Source organism: Heterodontus francisci, unplaced genomic scaffold, assembly GCF_036365525.1.
Source record: "Heterodontus francisci isolate sHetFra1 unplaced genomic scaffold, sHetFra1.hap1 HAP1_SCAFFOLD_64, whole genome shotgun sequence".
Taxonomy (NCBI): Eukaryota; Metazoa; Chordata; class Chondrichthyes; order Heterodontiformes; family Heterodontidae; genus Heterodontus; species Heterodontus francisci.
Window position 1 is genome coordinate 5870244 of NW_027140221.1, and position 20934 is coordinate 5891177.

The following is a 20934-nucleotide window of genomic DNA, read 5'->3' on the forward strand; positions in this document are numbered from 1 at the left end:
TGCCGGTAAAAACACAAAAATTTCTGATCACATTCTCCTGCTCTCCCACCATACTCCAGAGTAATGTAGCGCAGTAAAACAACATTGTCTTGTATCTAGGAATTGGTGTATATTTAGTATTTGAACCATAAAAGAGTCATAAATATTGACAAAGGCACAAATTCCAACTGCAACATTGAATAAATGTTTTTAATTATTTTTTTTTAATTATTCCCATTGTAAATCAACACTTACATTATAAACTGCAGTAATTTGTCCACGTTGAGTATATGGCGGTGGAGCAAACAGTTACTATAAATGCAGACTAAAGAGACAGACTATTTATTTGTCACATGACGTGTTCTAAACCTTTTTGTTAACAGGATATGGAAAAGTGACTCGGTTACTAAACGAACTTTGTATAAGCTCTTTATTAATTAAGCAATGGTTTTAATCTCTGTGACAGTGTTGGTAATAACAGGCGGAGTAATATATCTCAGTATTTGTATAGACAGAGAAATGATCCGAAATCAATTCTGTTTGGTATTTTAATTAAACAGAAAACACACACTTTCAGAAAAAATACCAAGAAAAGGCAAATCTAGTTATTTCAACACAAATTAACATGATAGTTCATTAAAATAAAGTGATGTTTATATAGTAAAGCAAAGCACATTTATCATGTTCACACTGTTGGATAAGTTCACATCATTCGTTCATATTTAACACAGAATATTTTCCACCAATCTGTGATCATACTCCAGACATCATGGGCAGGATTTGAGGCTGACTTTTACCTTAAAGAACAACAAAAACGACTGGTGAGGGTTACAGCAATGCTAACCATCAAACCAACACATCAAATACATTATATGATCCCTTCAGAATATTTATGCTTCAATAAGCCTCCTATTTCTTTAGTAAGTACAGAAAATATTCTCTCTGATACTTTGGAATCACTGACCATTGAAAACACCATTAATGATCATATAAAAATTGGAAACAGCCGGGACTGCACACTGTCAGCACAAATACATGGAGCAAATAATAAAACATTGCTCTCACCGGACTAATGGAGATGGAAGATGTTGAACCACATAGTCACTGCCCATCGTTGTTGGAACGTCTGCTATTGTGAACGTGTCACAGTGAGCATCCTCATAGTTGTCAGCAATGGAGGGAACCGGTAAACCGGGATCAGTGCGAGTCTGAGAGCTGTGTACTGTGGAGAGAAATATTATGTATTAATGATTGGACAGAAAGCGGGTTCAGTGCGGGTCTGAGAGCTGTATACTGTGGAGGGAAAGAATATGCAGTAACGACTGGACGGAACGCGGTTTCAGTGTGCGTCTGAGAGGTGCAGACTGCGGAGAGAACGATTATGGATTAATGATTGGATTGAAAGCGAGTTCAGTGCGGTTCTGAAAGCTGTATACTGTGGAGAGACAGATTATTGATTAATGATTGGACTGAAAACGGATTCAGTGCGTGTCTGAGAGCTGTATACTGTGGAGAGAAAGATTATGGAATAATGATTGGACTGAATGCGGGTTCAGTGCGTGACTGGGAGCTGTATCCTGTGGAGAGAAAGATTATGGAATAATGATTGGACTGAATGCGGGATCAGTGCGGGACTGGGAGCTGTATACCGTGGAGAGAAAAATGATGGATTAATGATTGGATTGAAAGCGGGATCAGTGCGGGACTGGGAGCTGCATACCGTGGAGAGAAACGTTATGGATTTATGATTGGATTGAAAGCAGGTTCAGTGCGGGTCTGAGAGCTGTACACCGTGGAGAGAAAGATTATGGATTAATGATTGGAGTGAAAGCGAGTTCAGTGCGGGTCTGAGAGCTGTATACTGTGGAGAGAAAGATTGTGGATTAATGATTGTATTGAAAGGAGGTTCAGTTCGGGTCTGAGAGCTGGATACTGTGGAGAGAAAGATTATGGATTAATGATTGGTCTGAAAGCGGGTTCAGTGCGGGTCTGAGAGCAGTATATTGTGGAGAGAAAGATAATTGATTAATGATTGGTGTGAAAGCGGGTTCAGTGCGGGTCTGAGAGCTATATACTGTGGAGAGAAAGATTATGTATTAATGATTGGACTGAAAGCGGGTTCAGTGCGGGTCTGAGAGCTGTATATTGTGGAGAGAAAGATAATTGATTAATGATTGGTGTGAAAGCGGGTTTAGTGCGGGTCTGAGAGCTGTATACTGTGGAGAGAAAGATTATGTATTAATGATTGGAGTGAAAGCGGGTTCAGTGCGGGTCTGAGAGCTGTATATTGTGGAGAGAAAGATAATTGATTAATGATTGGTGTGAAAGCGGGTTCAGTGCGGGTCTGAGAGCTGTATATTGTGGAGAGAAAGATAATTGATTAATGATTGGTGTGAAAGCGGGTTCAGTGCGGGTCTGAGAGCTGTATACTGTGGAGAGAAAGATTATGTATTAATGATTGGACTGAAATCGGGTTCAGTGTGGGTCTGAGAACTGTATACTGTGGAGAGAAAGATTATGTATTAATGATTGGACTGAAAGCGGGTTTAGTGCTGGTCTGAGAGCTGTATACTGTGGAGAGAAAGATTATGTATTAATGATTGGACTGAAAGCGGGTTCAGTGTGGGTCTGAGAACTGTATACTGTGGAGAGAAAGATTATGTATTAATGATTGGACTGAAAGCGGGTTCAGTGCGGGTCTGAGAGCTGTATACTGTGGAGAGAAAGATTATGTATTAATGATTGGACTGAAAGCGGGTTCAGTGTGGGTCTGAGAGCTGTACACTGTGGAGAGAAAGATTATGTATTAATGATTGGACTGAATGCGGGTTCAGTGCGGGTCTGAGAGCTGTATACTGTGGAGAGAAAGATTATGTATTAATGATTGGACTGAAAGCGGGTTCAGTGTGGGTCTGAGAGCTGTTTCCTGTGGAGAGAAAGATTATGTATTAATGATTGGACTGAAAGCGGGTTCAGTGCGGGTCTGAGAGCTGTATACTGTGGAGAGAAAGATTATGTATTAATGATTGGACTGAATGCGGGTTCAGTGCGGGTCTGAGAGCAGTATATTGTGGAGAGAAAGATAATTGATTAATGATTGGTGTGGAAGCGGGTTCAGTGCGGGTCTGAGAGCTGTATACTTTGGAGAGAAAGATTATGTGTTAATGATTGTACTGAAAGCAGGTTCAGTGTGGGTCTGAGAGCTGTATACTATGGAGAGAAAGATAATGGATTCATGACTGGAGTGAAAGAGCGTTCAGTGCGGGTCTGAGAGCTGTATACTGTGGAGAGAAAGATTATGGATTAATGATTGGACTGAATGCGGGTTCAGTGCGGGTCTGACAGCTGCATACTGTGGAGAGAAAGATTATGTATTAATGATTGGACTGAAAGCGGGATCAGTGCGGGTCTGAGAGCTGTATACTGTGGGAGAAAGATTATGTATTAATAATTGGACTGAAAGCGGGTTCAGTGCGGGTCTGAATGCTGTATACTATGGAGAGAAAGATAATGGATTCATGACTGGAGTGAAAGAGCGTTCAGTGCGGGTCTGAGAGCTGTATACTGTGGAGAGAAAGATTATGTATTAATGATTGGACTGAATGCGGGTTCAGTGTGTGTCTGAGAGCAGTATACTGTGGAGAGAAAGATTATTGATTAATGATTGGACTGAATGCGTGTTCAGTGTGGGTCTGAGAGCTTTATCCTATGGAGAGAAAGATTATGGATTAATGATTGGACTGAAAGCGGGTTCAGTGTGGGTCTGAGAGCTTTATCCTATGGAGAGAAAGATTATGGATTAATGATTGGACTGAAAGCGGGTTCAGTGTGGGTCTGAGAGCTTTATCCTATGGTGAGAAAGATTATGGATTAATGATTGGACTGAAAGCGGGTTCAGTGCGGGTCTGAGAGCTTTATCCTATGGAGAGAAAGATTATGTATTAATGATTGGATTGAATGCGGGTTCAGTGTGGGTCTGAGAGCTGGATACTGTGGAGAGAAAGATTATTGATTAATGATTGGACTGAATGCGGGTTCAGTGCGGGTCTGAGAGCTGTATACTGTGGAGAGAATCATTATGGATTAATGATTGGACTGAAAGCGGGTTCAGTGTGGGTCTGAGAGCTTTATCCTATGGAGAGAAAGATTATTGATTAATGTTTGGACTGAAAACGGGTTCAGTGCGGGTCTGAGAGCTGGAAACTGTGGAGAGAAAGATTATTGATTAATGATTGGACTGAAAGCGGGTTCAGTGTGGGTCTGAGAGCTGGAAACTGTGGAGAGAAAGATTATGGAGTAATGATTGGGCTGAAAGCGTGATCAGTGCGCGTTTGAGAGCTATATACTGTGGAGAGAATTGTTATGAATTAATGATTGGACTGAAAGTGGATTCAATGTGGCTCTGAGAGCTGTATACTGTGGAGAGAAACGTTATGGATTAACGATTGGACTGAAAGCGGGGTCAGTGCGGGTCTGAGAGTTGTATACTTTGTCGAGAAAGATTATGTAGTAACGATTGGACTTAACGCGAGTTCTGTGAGGGGCTGAGAGCCGTACACTGTGGAGAGAAATATTATGGATTAATGTTTGGACTGAAAACGGGTTCAGTGCGGGTCTGTAAGCTGTATACATTGGAGAGAACGTTTATGAATTAATGATTGGTTTGAAAGCGGGTTCAGTGCGGGTCATCTATATATGTGTCAATAATGTAAAGTGGAATGGAATTTTCTGACAGCTGAATGTTTCCCAGCTCCATTCACTGTTTTTTTTAATCGCTTCGTGATAGCAGATGAAATGGATGTGCTAAGCCTGAATCAGTGTGTTCATTTTGAGCACCTGAAGGATTTCCAGTGACTGTGTTAACAAGAGAGATATCACACACCGAATAACATAAGGGTGTCCTTTCCAAAATAAGTCAAGCACTGTTTTGTCTAATTTCCTTTAATCACAACATGAATTTATATCAACCAGTAGTCTGTGACATTGCCGAGTGGAACGAAATTCAAAGTAGTGATAGAGAGCTGGTGACTGTGGGAGTTCAACTCACCGAGAGTGGAGAGATCACGGCCGGCACTTGTCAGTGTGAAGAGATCATCAGGACCACTGTCCAGCAACAAGTGACCATCCTGAGTGTCAATGGCTCCAGTCTTTACATCATCATAATCACCCGAACCCACACCTGAGAGTAAATAATGATTTTCACTGACATTAAATGGTAACAATGAATACTTAGAATTATATTATTAGACGTCAGTCTACCAGGGCCGGCCAGGGTAGACTGTGATCTTCAGCCGTAGTGAAATTAGATGCTGATGAATGGTGGGAGCATGTCGTGTCACAATAGGTAAGTCACAGATCATGCTATGTTTAAAATGCAGCCTGCAATCGATTGAAAGTCAGGGCCATTGTGGGACATTAGTTGGGAGACAGACAACCCGCATGTTTGGCAGATGGCAGAAGCCAGAGCAAGGGTGGCGCCCAGGCTTTTGCATGCCTCCATGAGCGTGTTCCTTCAGACAGCAAGGGCAAGGAGGGAAGCACTTTTCCATCGGGACGGGAGGAGAAGGCCAGCATGGCAGGTGGGGAGGGCATGGCAGGAGATTGAGCAGGGGGTGAGCAGCCGTGATGTGTTCCCATGGGCGGCACAGTGGCGCAGTGGTTAGCACCGCAGCCTCACAGCTCAAGCGACCCGGGTTCAATTCTGGGTACCGCCTGTGTGGAGTTTGCAAGTTCTCCCTGTTTCTGCGTGGGTTTTCTCCGGGTGCTCCGGTTTCCTCCCACAGCCAAAAAGACTTGCAGGTTGGTAGGTAAATTGGCCATTATAAATTGCCCCTAGTATAGGTCGGTGGTCGGGAAATATAGGAACAGGTGAGGATGTGGTAGGAATATGGGATGAGTATAGGATTAGTATATAATGGGTGGTTGATGGTCAGCACAGACTCGGTGGGCCGAAGGGCCTGTTTCAGTGCTGTAACTCTAAAAAAAAAATGTAAGAGGTTTCAGTGCAGAAACGGGCTAAATGCCCTTATGTCGTATGGCAAGGTGAATGCACTGCGTAACATTAATCTGACAGCCTTTAATGTCACAAAAGATAAAAATTAAACTCATTGGTGCAGATGTTCCTCCACTATGGAGCACAGCTCAGCGACCACCTCCTTGGAAAGGCACAATCATCAGTGACACTGCTGCTCCGACATTTGCAAGGAGCAGAGCCTCTGATGGTATGCCCTCTTTGGTGGGTGGCATCTTCTGCACTCAAGAAGCTGGATGCGTGCGGCTGTGCACCCTGCTCATCCACACTCTCTTCCAGCCTCACGATTCTTGTCCCTGTCTGAGTGCTGCAGCCTAACCCCAGGGGACTGCAGCTGTCTCCATCTCTGATTGTCGTCCACTATGGGAGGCCTCAAAAACGGAGTGACAGACACCTATTGTAAATTGCTGCACTCACTTCTCAAGGCCTCCATTCTTTTTACTTGGCATATGTAAGTTAGAAGTCGGAGAGGATGTTCATCCTGAATACTTCTGTTGTGATCTCCAAGATCGGTCAGCCTCCAGATTACCAATACCGCGATACAGTATCTCTCACCCTCCCTCCAGTGCCACAATGCTTTTCACAGCCAAAACGGAGCTTCCTCTGAGCTTCCCCTCCCTTACAGATGGAGAGTCTCTGAAAACTGTTGTTCTTGCGTGCCTTTCACGAAATTGTGAATAGCTTGGAACATTGCCATGAATTTCCTGTTTTATAGATTCAATTACCTGCCCAGCGCCTTAAAGTGCCGCCTCCACCCACCAGCTCGGCCGCTTCCAGGAATATCATTTAACAGCGTAAAGACGTCGGGTTTCCTTTGCACCGCTATCCAGCGGCATTTTCCCTCCTAGTCTGTCGCCACTGTGTGACAAAATTCTGCCCGCCATTTTGAAGTCACATCTATCTCATTGAATTGCCCATTCAACATACGCACACATGTCACATTTAACCGCCCAGACATCAGTGTCAAAAATCACAATAATTGAATGTCTCATTCCATTAATGTACTGGGTGCAATCGGGATGATTTTGTAAAATTCCAAATTATTTCTCCATTTTTTAAACTAAAATCACTCAGTCAATCTCCATGTCTTCAGCAGCATCACTTCACAGTGAGTACGTTCTGATATATTTAGTTCTTGATTTTAGATAGCAGACAGCGTGATGGATTAAAAAAAAGTAAAGGTAACAAGTAAAAATGTACCCACCCTGAATGCTGGAGGAGTTCCCTTCAGGATTTTCTGATCCAGGATCCGTGTCACCCAAACTGTGACTGGTGTAATATTCAATCTGATTGAGGGACTCAATGGAATCAGCAACTGTGAGACACAAACATGGATGGTTATTGGAGAGATTGAGTGGGACGTTCGAGAAAATAACAATAAAACGTCATCATCTGGTGACAATGTCCTGGAACGTTGTATCTGACACGATTGTGAAACATTCATCACAGGGATTGCAGTGGTTCAAGTGCAACTAGAGATGGACCATAAATGTTGGCTCATATAGCGAGCAGTTAAAACAAAACACAGTGCAGCTGGTGGGTCAGATTTCAGACATCAGAGCGGAGACAATAGTGTAAAACATAGTCAGTTAGCACAGCTTCTTAATCCAGAATTCCTCCACCCTGTCCCCGAGTCCTTCCCTTTCAGAGTCTCAGACGGCTGGTGGTGGCTTCAAAACCGAATCCCACCCCGGATAATGGGGCAGAAAAGAGTGCAAGGAGGCTAATAACGAAGTTGTTCTTCTTGGTGTGTTTTGTTTCAACCTGAGAAATTTCTATCAGTGGTTAACTCGCTCCCCAAATGTAGCGCAAGACAAAACTTTTATTGATTTGGTAGAGTTTTTGCCCCTAGTATCGTGAAGCAGAATTTGTCGATTAATGGGTGGAATAGGTTTTTTGAAGAAACCACCGATTTCAGGTAAGGAGTTCCTGGTGGGAACATGTTTCCGATCCAGAAATCCAGTCACCGAGAGAAATAAAATCTGTGTCAATGTAACTGTCTCCTCCTGAGAGCAGTGAATATTTATGGTCCAGTTTAAAGGGAATAAAATGACATGATAGTGATAAAGACTTCAAAGTCAGCAGACACAGAAAATGCTACAAAGATGTGATGATCCATGAAATATTGAAGAGAGTTTCAGTCGATTTATGATATTCAATTGCTGTAGGATACACTATAAAATAACAAAAATAACACGAACAGCCGATGCGTTTGTTATTCAGGTGTTCAGATATCTGAGGCAGTCCGTGTGCAGACGGAAGGGAAAATCGATCATCGGTTTTGATTGCTAGTTAAAAATAAACAGAAATCACGGGTGAATATCTTCCCAAACCCATTGCTCATCTTACTAGGCACACAGATATAGACACACTCACACTGTAATAGGACTCCTTCACATGGTGATAGTGAGCGGATTTCTGATAGGGTTCAGTCAGTAAACTGACAATTAAAATGTGGTATTTAAGCGGAAGTGACATTTTTTTGGTGAAAATTCAATTCGGTATGAAATATAAAACACAGACCTGAACGCCGGATCTGATAGGAATCTTTGCCTGGTCGAACATTCCCAATCTCTTCATAAACTGCTTGGTACAAACCAACCAGTGAACCGTTGGTGCTAGTGACAAAACCTGTCAGATGGAGGGTGGGAAGATTCACGTTTTGTTACAACCCATGAGCGTTTAACAGTAAATTATCTGTGAACACATCCAAATCACAGAGATAGTAATAGTAAAGAGTAAAAAGCCAGAAATTGTGAATGCGGAGTAGATTTGTTGTGTGTATTTTCGTGTACGACTATGTGTCTATTTTTCTGCATACTCATATCTTCACCTGCAACAGACTGGGGACAAATGTGTTGACTGAGGAAAAAGTCAATCATTTTTGTTAGAAACGATCTCCCCTGAGAAAGCCATGCTGACTAACCCTGATTGATCCCTGCCTCTCCAAGTGGAGATTAATCCTGTTCCTCAGAATTTTTTCCAACAGTTTCCCTACCACTGATGTTAGATTCACAGGCCTGTAATTACCTGGTTTATATCTGCTACCCTTCTTGAATAATGGTACCACATTCACTGTCCTCCAGTCCTCTGGTACATCTACAGCGGCCAGAGAGGATTTGAAAATGTGTGTCAAAGCCCCTATCTCCTCCCTTGACTCACATAACAGCCTGGGATATATCTCATCTGGGCATGGGAATTTATCCATTTTATACCCGCTAAAACAGCGAATACTTCATTCCGTTCAATGCTAATTTGTTCAAATATATCTCAATCCCCCTCCCGGATCTCTACATCTACGTCGTCAGTCTCCATGGTGAGCACAGATGTAAAGTGATCAATTAAAATCTAATCCATGTCCTCGGGCTCCACACACAGCTCGTCACTTTAGTCCCTAATCGGCCCTACTCTTTCCCTGGTTATCATCTCGCCCTTAATATACTTATAAAACGCACTGGGATTGTCCTTTATCATGCTCTCCAGTGTTTTTCCATGTCCCCACTTCGCTCTCCTAATTCATTTTTTAAGTACACCCGACACTTTCTATACTCCTCCATGGACTCTGCTGTTTTCAGCCCTTTGAATCTGCCATAAACCTCCTTTTTTGTTCCTTATCCAATCCTCTATTTCCTTTGACATCCATGATTCCCTGGACATGTTGGTCCTACCCTTCAACTTTACGGGGACATGTTGGCCCTGAGCTCTCACTGTTTCATTTTGAAGGTAAGACATCATGGGATCCAATACAATTTGACAAATTGGATCCAAAATTGGCTTAGTGGCAGGAGGCAGAAGGTGATGGTCGAAGGTTGCTTTTGCGTGTGGAGGCCTGTGACCAGTGGTGTACTAAAGCGGTTGGTGCTGGGACCCTTATTGTTTGTCGAGTACATTAATGACTTAGACGTGAATATAGGAGGTGTGGTCAGGAAGTTCGCAGATGGCACGAAATTAGTGGTGTTGTAAACAGTGAGGAGGAAAGCCGCAAATTACAGGGTGATATAGATGGGCTGGTAAGATGAGTGGGAGAGCAACAAGTGGATTCTATTCTTGAGAAGTGTGAGGTGAAGCATTTCCGGAGGATTTACAAGGCAAGGGGATATGCGCTGGATGGGAGGACCCTAGGAAGTTCAAAGGGTCAGAGGGACCTTGGTGTACCTGTCCATAGATCATAGAAGGCAGTAGCAAAGGGCGATAAGGTGGTTAGGAATGCATATGGGATACTTGCCTTTATTAGCCGAGGCATAGAATATAAGAGCCGGGAGGCTATGATGGAGCTGTATAGAACGCTAGTTACGGCAAAGCTGGAGTACTGTGCACAGTTCTGGGCACCACACTATAGGAAGGATGTGATTGCACTGGAGAGTGTGCAGAGGAGATCCACCAGGATGTTGCCTGGGCTGGAGCATTTCAACTATGAAGAGAGACTGGATAGGCGAGGGTCGTTTTCCTAAGGGCAGAGAAGACTGAGCGGGGACCTGATTCTGAAGGCCATTGATGGGATAGATAGGAAGAAACTATTTCCCTTAGCGGAGGCATCAGTAACCGGGGGCATAGAGTTAAAGTAAGGGGCAGGAGGTTTAGAGGGGATTTGAGGAAAAAGATATTCACCCAGAGGATGGTTGGAGTCTGGAACACACTGACTGAAGAGGTGGCAGAGGCAGGAACCCTCACAACATTTAAGGTATTTGGATGATCACTTGAAATGCCACAACATACAAGGCTAAGAGCCAAGTGCTGGCAAATGGGATTAGAATAGATAGGTTCTTGATGGACAGCATCGACACGATGAGCTGCGGGGTCTGTTTCTGTGCTGTATAATTCTATTACTCTATCACTCTCTGACCTGATCTCGTACTTGCGATCGTTTGTAAAATACTGCCAGTCTAGTGAGGTTACAAGGCTCGATCTTTTCAGCTTTAGGATTGTCTTGTTTCAGAGCCTTATCTGGTCACGTCCTCGGAAGAGATAATATGCCTATGCTGCCCTCGCTGTGGAATCTTTCGCAATAAGAGAGAGAGAGGGAGAGTGAGAGACTGCATTTTCTGTAAGAAGTCAAAATTATTATGTAACGTGTTTTTTTTTATTAAGAGTTCCATTTGTTATTATAAATTAGGAGAGATTTGAAATATGATTGGAAGCCTTGCTTTGGAATGTAGAATCATGGCTGGTGAATGCAGAAGGTCCTAAACAAGTATCACTTGTCAAAATAACGGACAGACCCGGTTAGACAGCTCGAGATTGGATGCCCAGAGCCAGAATTTGAAGGTTGGAATTGATTCCCAATTGATGAAGGAAGATTAACAGTCAAATAAACTGCTGAATGTACAGCTCAAAAGTTTCAATTAAACGTCCTGATCCATAGTTACAATAAGTAAATTCTTGCAGAGTTTCATGTATTATGTGATGAACTCTCACAGTAAATGTGGACACTTCAAATCAGTCTCCATTTTAAATGTCACATTTTACTAATTCTGGAGCACACTGAATGCAGCAAAACAGCAAAAAAAAAGATTACTATGTATTTCTAACAAGGTCACTTGACATTCCATAGAAAGCTGCAATGAACGAGAGTCTTGCAAGTATATGACACAATATCTGGGATCTTGTGTTGGATCCACGGTAAGAGATGAGCCTCACCTCTTCGAATTGACTTTTTCAGTATAACCACCATCAGTGAGATCAACACACAGATTAGCGGGACTCCGAAGCAGACCGCAACTAGGATGAAAGTAGTTGTATATCCCTGTTCTTAATGAAAAAAATAAAGAAAGGTTTAACACAGACAGAGTCAGTCTTGTGTGATAAAATATTTACAATAGTTATTTAATATTATATCCACTGCTTCTGGGCAATGAGTCGGGCTGAACATTCCCCAGTATGTGTGGTGCACATTGCACCAGAGGAAAGTGTGAACCATTCTAAATTAAAGGCAAAGTGTCCCCATGTTTCTGCTGAGTACAGGACAATTCAGGTACAGCCAGCAACTGGGATTAGAAGAGTTTCAACCTGACAATATGAAATATGTGGTGAGGAACAAAACGTTCCAGTCAGCGAGAACGTGCTCATAGTATCTTCAGAAAATGGCCGCAATACCAATTCAACTAATACAAACCCTAACACGAGCTGGAACACTAATACTGGTAAGTACCTGCAGATGTGGACGAGACAGCAATTGGAGGCACATCGGGTCCTGTGGAATATATTGTACAAAAAGTTCAGGAGGATGAAACTTCAGCACTTTGCATTTAAACAATAAATACTGTTATTAATTTCCTGACGTAATGAGTCAATTTAACAAAACAAGGAACCCTAACCCCACTCTCCAAATCCTGCCACCCTCACCAGAACAAATCACACTGGCATCTTCCTTGTGATCACAGTCAGTTTGAGCCCGCGATGAGGGAGGACAGTCGGCCAGAGAAGATTCACTTCCAGTGCACTTCACCTAATCCAGCCAGATAACACCGTCACCCTGAAAGAACATGGCCCCTCCTGGGGCCATCGAGCGTGGCCACAACTCAGCTGTCTGCAGACAACATTGGCATCGGCCATATCCCAGAAGTCATCACACACCGTGCCCCAGATGTTATTGCACAATATCTCCACTCTCCCGGAGCATTTCGTTTTACCTCCAAACAGGCGCAACCATTGTCCCGAGTCTGTCAAAAAGAATCAACGATTATTATTAATGTGGTATAAGACAGGAGTACCAGTCACATAGTTGATGTAATAAAGATGAAGTAGCACCTTGTGAAAGTACACGTTTACAACCATGATCTCGAAAGCAGTCCTTTGATCTGTGGGGCTGCTCCTAAATTACTTTTGCTTCTGTTGAGAAGGGAAACATGTTGACTGTGTCAGACACAAAAGTTTGAAATGACAATCGCACCTTGAGAGGAGTGTCGTCTTATCTGAACAAACAGCACCAGCATCCTCCCTGTGTTCACAGTTGTGTTTACCCCACAGTTCTGTTCGACACTGCCAAAGGAACGATTCGTGTGAAATACACTCCATCCCATCGAGCCAAATGGGTCCGGATCCTTCTCCGAATGACTGAGTGTAATAATCGATAGAACTGAGGGGACCGCACTGTAATTGTTTACAGATCACTTCTGCATCTGGTCCATCAAGTGAATCTGAGCACACTGTTCCCCATGTGCCATTGTAGAACACTTCCACTCTCCCCTCACAGCGATGCTTTCCATTCACCAGCCACATCTCTTTGTGCTCTGTCAATGACACAAGAAATATCCAGATAGTTAGATTGATAACTCGTTGTGTGTTCATACTGCACAGCTCAACACATGCTGCACCGGTTGCGTTCACTGATTGCGGGTAATTATTTCAGAAAATTAGAATTAGAATTAGAATTTTAGAATTAGAATATTACAGCGCAGTACAGGACCTTCGGCCCTCGATGTTGCGCCGATCATCTGACCTACACTATTCCATTTACATCCATATGTCTATCCAATGACCACTTAAATGCCCTTAAAGTTGGCGAGTCTACTACTGTTGCAGGCAGGGCGTTCCACGCCCCTACTACTCTCTGCGTAAAGAAACTACCTCTGACATCTGTCCTATATCTTTCACCCCTCAACTTAAAGCTATGTCCCCTCGTGTTTGCCATCCTCATCCGAGGAAAAAGACTCTCACTATCCACCCTATCTAACCCTCTGATTATCTTGTATGTCTCTATTAAGTCACCTCTCCTCCTCCTTCTCTCTAACGAAAACAACCCCAAGTCCCTCAGCCTTTCCTCGTAAGACCTTCCTTCCATACCAGGCAACATCCTAGTAAATCTCCTCTGCACCCTTTCCAAAGCTTCGACATCCTTCCTATAATGCGGTGACCAGAACTGCACGCAATACTCCAGGTGCGGCCTCACCAGAGTTTTGTACAGCTGCATCATGACCCCGTGGCTCTGAAACTCGATCCCCCTACTAATAAAGGCTAACACACCATATGCCTTCTTAACAGCCCTATTAACCTGGGTAGCAACTTTCAGGGATTTATGTACCTGGATACCAAGATCTCTCTGCTCATCTACACTACCAAGAATCTTCCCATTAGCCCAGTACTCTGCATTGCTGTTACTCCTTCCAAAGTGAATCACCTCACACTTCTCCGCATTAAACTCCATTTGCCATCTCTCAGCCCAGCTCTGCAGCCTATCTATGTCCCTCTGTACCCTACAACACCCTTCGACACTATCCACAACTCCACCGACCTTCGTGTCATCCGCAAATTTACTAACCCACCCTTCTACACCCTCATCCAGGTCGTTTATAAAAATGACAAACAGCAGTGGCCCCAAAACAGAACCTTGCGGTACACCACTAGTAACTAAACTCCAGGATGAACATTTGCCATCAACCACCACCCTCTGTCTTCTTTCAGCTAGCCAATTTCTGATCCAAAGCTCTAAATCACCTTCAACCCCATACTTCCGTATTTTCTGCAATAGCCTACCGTGGGGAACCTTATCAAACGCCTTACTGAAATCCATATACACCACATCCACGGCTTTACCCTCATCCACCTGTTTGGTCACCTTCTCGAAAAACTCAATAAGGTTTGTGAGGCACGACCTACCTTTCACAAAACCGTGCTGACTATCGCAAATGAACTTATTCTTTTCAAGATGATTATAAATCCTGTCTCTTATAACCTTTTCCAACATTTTACCCACAACCGAAGTAAGGCTCACAGGTCTATAATTACCAGGGCTGTCTCTACTCCCTTTCTTGAACAAGGGGACAACATTTGCTATCCTCCAGTCCTCCGGCACTACTCCTGTCGACAATGACGACTTAAAGATCAACAACAACGGCTCTGCAATCTCCTCCCTGGCTTCCCAGAGAATCCTAGGATAAATCCCATCTGGCCCAGGGGACTTATCTATTTTCACTCTTTCCAAAATTGCTAACACCTCCTCCTTGTGAATCTCAATCCCATCTAGCCTAGTAGGCTGTATCTCAGTAATCTCCTCGGCAACATTTTCTTTCTCTACTGTAAATACTGACGAAAAATATTCATTTAACGCTTCCCCTATCTCCTCTGATTCCGCACACAACTTCCCACTACTATCCTTGATTGGCCCTGTTCTAACTCTTATCATTCGTTTATTCCTGATATACCTATAGAAAGCCTTAGGGTTTTCTTTGATCCTATCCGCCAATGACTTCTCGTGTCCTCTCCTTGCTCTTCTTAACCCTCCCTTTAGATCCTTCCTGGCTAGCTTGTAACTCTCAAGCGCCCTAACTGAGCCTTCACGTCTCATCCGAACATAAGTCGCCCTCTTCCTCTTGACAAGCGCTTCAACTTCTTGAGTAAACCACGGCTCCCTTGCTCGACAACTTCCTCCCTGCCTGACAGGTACATACTTATCAAGGACACGCATTAGCTGCTCCTTGAATAAGCTCCACATTTCGTTTGTGCCCATCCCCTGCAGTTTCCTTCCCCATCCTACACATCCTAAATCTTGCCTAATCGCGTCATAATTTCCTTTCCCCCAGCTATAATTCTTGCCCTGCGGTATATACCTGTCCCTGCCCATCGCTAAGGTAAACCTAACCGAATTGTGATCACTATCGCCAAAGTGCTCACCTACATCTAAATCGAACACCTGGCCGGGTTCATTACCCAGTACCAAATCCAATGTGGCATCGCCCCTGGTTGGCCTGTCCACATACTGTGTCAGAAAACCCTCCTGCACACACTGGACAAAAACAGACCCATCTAAAGTACTCGAACTATAGTATTTCCAGTCAATATTTGGAAAGTTAAAGTCCCCCATAACCACTACCCTGTTACTCTCGCTCCTGTCGAGAATCATCTTCGCTATCCTTTCCTCTACATCTCTGGAACTATTCGGAGGTCTATAGAAAACTCCCAACAGGGTGACCTCTCCTCTCCTGTTTCTAACCTCGGCCCATACTACCTCAGTAGACGAGTCCTCAAACGTCCTTTCTGCCGCTGTAATACTTTCCTTGATTAACAATGCCACACCCCCCCCCCTCTTTTACCCTCTTCTCTGTTCTTTCTGAAACATCTAAATCCCGGAACCTGCAACATCCATTCCTGCCCCTGCTCTACCCATGTCTCCGAAATGGCCACAACATCAGGATCCCAGGTACCAACCCATGCTGCAAGCTCACCCACCTTATTCCGGATGCTCCTGGCGTTGAAGTAGTCACACTTTAAACCAAAATTGATAGAAAAACACCGACAGCCCATAAAGTAATAAAAATTAATGAACATGGTTTTCACAACAGAAGAAGAAACAATGTTATTGAATTCTTTGAAGAAGTTACAGAAAGATAACGGGGATACTGCAGTCGATGCAATATGCAAGTTCCTTTTTTCAGAAGTACCTCTGACAAGGTACTACATGGTGGGATCATGACTGGGGTCAGAGCATGTGGACTCAAGAGATCAGTGGAGGTTTGGTAGAAAACTAGCTACAAAAAGTGGTAACCCAGAATGGCAGAATGTGGGAAGTGGTGTTCCTTTGGGCTGGGTTCACTGCTGATCAATATTTGCACAAACGGTTTGGACTTTGGCATGGGAGACATAATTTCAAAATTTAAGATGACAGCAATTTGGGGTACAGTTAACACTAAGGAAGACAGACAAAATACGGGAAGACGTGACTAAATGGGCCGAATGGGCATACAATTACCAAATTAGTTTTAATACAGATAAGTCTGAGGTGGTGAGTGTTGGTAGGAAGAATAAGGAGGCCACCTATTTCTTGCAAAATAAGAGTGAAAATGATGTAGAGCAGCAACGAGATCCCGGGATACAAAGACACTAATCACTTATAAAGTGACAGAGGCCGAAGCTAGTGATCATAAATATAGGATAAGCATGAATAAGTCTCATATGAAATTCAGGAGATTTTGATTTTTACGTAGGGAGTGGTTTGAATTTGGAATTCCGAACACAAGCAATTGTTGAGTTGAATAGCACCGATGTCTTTAAGGAAAAGCTGAATAGTTACATGAGGGAGAAAGAAGTAGGAGGACATGCAAAGAGTGTCAGATGCAGTAAAGTGGGGCGATACTTGTGGGCAACATAAACACCAAATTGAACAGTTAGGCCGAATGGCCAGATTCTGTCCTGTGCATTGTATGTAATTCGATGTAATATCTTCCCTGTGACGCCACCTGCGCAACATTACGGAAAATGGGCACATGGAAGCACCCTTACCTGAACACATGATCCTCAGATCTTCTTCATGAGAACAGTCGTGGTTACCCCACGATGCTGAGGGACATTCCCAGAGAAATGATTCGTTACCGTAACAGTTCAGTTCATCAAACCAAACTGGCCCTGAGCCTGGTCCACAAGATGCAGGAAGTGACATGTCCAATGCCTTTCCACAACCCAGCTGTTTGCAAATCACGTCAGCGCCCGCCAGATCCCAGGAGTCAGCACAAACTGAGCCCCATGTCCCATTGTCATAAATCTCCACTCGGCCAGTACATGGGCTTCCACCGCCGGACAGCCTTAGATGCACGTGGTCTGTTGGACAACAGTACATGAGCATTATAAGTTCAATACACATTCACCCCATCACTCAATCCAACTTATTGTCCCATCACCAGATAAATCAAACATGTTAAATGCGCCTTCGAAAGGTAAATAAAACTATACAACAGAATATCTGTTTACACTTACTTATTACATAGAATATAAAGAACAGGAATGTTTCAGATGTCCTACTAGATCTGCCTTTGACAAGTTATGGTCTCCAGTTCCCCTTTTATGTTTTGAATGCTGTGCACGTTGTTGTAAGGCAAGCAGTCACGTGATTAACTGTCAATTTATACTCATGTTATATAACTCTATCTGTTCCTTGTCTATGTATGTTACCCTTATTTGTTTTTTTTGGTCAGACATTTACTGCCATCTCCTCTTTCCTTGACTAACAAGTGACTTGCATTTCTCTAGCGTCGTTAACGTTATAAAAGATTCCAAGGCGCGAAACAGGAGTAATTTCAAAGAAATTTTAACACAAAGCACCTAAGATGACCAAAAGCTAAGTCAAAGAGTTAGTTTTTATGGTGGATCTTAAAGCAGGAAAGAGAGGTTGACAGGCAAAATGATTTAAGCAAGTAATTCTGGAGTGTGTGACCTTCGCAGTTCAAAACACAGCCGCCAATGGTGCGCAATTAAAATGAGGAATGCTCATGAAGCCAGAACTGGGAGCTGTCAGGCTGGAGCCGATTGTAAAGACAGGAGCTGTGAGGCCAAGATTTCCGCTGTGTCCGAAGAAAATACTTACTCTAACCAATTGGTATCAAAACTGAATCATTAAATATCTCATACGTTGTAAGTTCCACTCTGGCATATGTAAATAAATGTTCATTGGAACAATCCAAAACATCTGTCCACACTTACATTCTGCATAATAAAACATCCCCAGAACATATGCCTGCATTTTCATGCTGCACAATAGAACTTTCAAGGGTAAGTCCAAAACATCTGTCTACTTTTATACACAGCCTAATGAAACTTACACCAGGCAATCTCCCACACAGCTGTGAGGCCTACTTACATGCTGGACAATGGAACTGATTGCAAGCTCGCTGCTGGATTTGATACCAGAGCTCAGAGTCCAATTCCATATTCTATTTATCACAAGACCTTTATCTTTAACCTCTATCATCATTCACCCACCTTCCTGCCTCAGCCCATCTGCTGCTGAAATGCTCACCCATGCTTTGTTGCCTGCAGAATCGAATATTTCAATGTTAACCTGGGCGATTATCCATCCTGCATACTCCAGAAACATCAGCTCATCCAAAGCTTTGTTGCCTGCCCTACATGAAGCCCCTTTCAGGAGCGCCACTGAACTCACTGTTCTAATGGTTTCCCTGCCGCCAATGCCTCGAGTTTTCAATTATGATCGTCATGTTCAGACACCTTCATGCTCTCCCCCTGCCATCAGTATAACCGCCTCCAGTCTGAACCATTTCAATAGCTCTGCTTTTCTCGGAATCCAGCTGCTTGTATTTCACCCACTTCCATTGCCCATAACTTTCAGTTTTGCCTTTAACCATCTAACCCCTCCCCACCAGATCCGAATTTTCACCCGAAATATTTCCGTGTCTCCAGCTCTTCAAATCCAACCATCTGACTAAGAATTTAGTCACCCACTCTAACATCTCTTTGTTTGGCTCTTTGTCAGTTTTCAGTCCGATTATATTCCTGTTCGTCTCAAAGAAACAAAAACAAAGATAATTACAGCACAGGAACAGGCCCTTCGGCCCTCCAAGCCTGCGCCGATCCAGATCCTCTCTCTAAACATGTCGCCTATTTTCTAAGCTTCTGTATCTCTTTTCTTCCTGCCCATTCATGTATCTGTCTAGATACATCTTAAAAGACTCCATCGTGCCCGCATCTACCACCTCTGCTGGCAATGCGTTCCAGGTGCCCACCACCCTCTGCGTAAAGAACTTTCCACGCATATCCCCCCTAAACTTTTCCCCTTTCACTTTGAACTCGTGTCCTCTAGTAACTGAAACCCCCACTCTGGGAAAAAGCTTCTTGCTATCCACCCTGTCTATACCTCTCATGATTTTGTACACCTCAATCAGGTCCCCCCTCAACCTCCGTCTTTCTAATGAAAATAATCCTAAACTACTCAACCTCTCTTCATAGCTAGCGCCCTCCATACCAGGCAACATCCTGGTGAACCTCCTCTGCACCCTTTCCAAAGCATCCACATCCTTTTGATAATGTGGCGACCAGAACTGTACGCAGTATTCCAAATGTGGCCGAACCAAAGGCCTATACAACTGTAACATGACCTGTCAACTCTTGTACTCAATGCCCCGTCCGATGAAGGAAAGCATGCCGTATGACTTCTTGACCACTCTATTTACCTGCGTTGCCACCTTCAGGGAACAGTGGACCTGAACACCCAAATCTCTCTGGACATCAATTTTACCCAGGACTTTTCCATTTACTGTATAGTTCACTCTTGAATTGGATCTTCCAAAATGCATCACCTCGCATTTGCCCTGATTGAACTCCATCTGCCATTTCTCTGCCCAACTCTCCAATCTATCTATATTCTGCTGTATTCTCTGACAGTCCCCTTCACTATCTGCTACGCCACCAATCTTCGTGTCGTCTGCAAATTTGCTAATCAGTGCACCTATACTTTCCTCCAAATCATTAATGTATATCACAAACAACAGTGGTCCCAGCACGGATCCCTGTGGAACACCACTGGTCACACGTCTCCATTTTGAGAAACTCCCTTCCACTGCTACTCTCTGTCTCCTGTTGCCCAGCCAGTTCTTTATCCATCTAGCTAGTACACCTTGGACCCCAAGCGCCTTCACTTTCTCCATCAGCCTGCCATGGGGAACCTTATCAAACGCCTTACTGAAGTCCATGTATATGACATCGACAGCCCTTCCCTCATCAATCAACTTTGTCACTTCCTCAAAGAATTCTATTAAGTTGGTAAGACATGACCTTCCCTGCACAAAACCATGTTGCCTATCACTGATGAGCCCATTTTCTTCCAAATGGGAATAGATCCTGTCCCTCAGTATCTTCTCCAGCAGCTTCCCTACCACTGACGTCAGGCTCACCGGTCTATAATTACCTGGATTATCCCTGCTACCCTTCTTAAACAAGGGGACAACATTAGCAATTCTCCAGTCCTCCGGGACCTCACCCGTGTTTAAGGATGCTGCAAAGATATCTGTTAAGGCCCCAGCTATTTCCTCTCTCGCTTCCCTCAGTAACCTGGGATAGATCCCATCCGGACCTGGGGACTTGTCCACCTTAATGCCCTTTAGAATACCCAACACTTCCTCCCTCCTTATGCCGACTTGACCTAGAGTAATCAAACATCTGTTCCTAACCTCAACATCCGTCATGTCCCTCTCCTCGGTGAA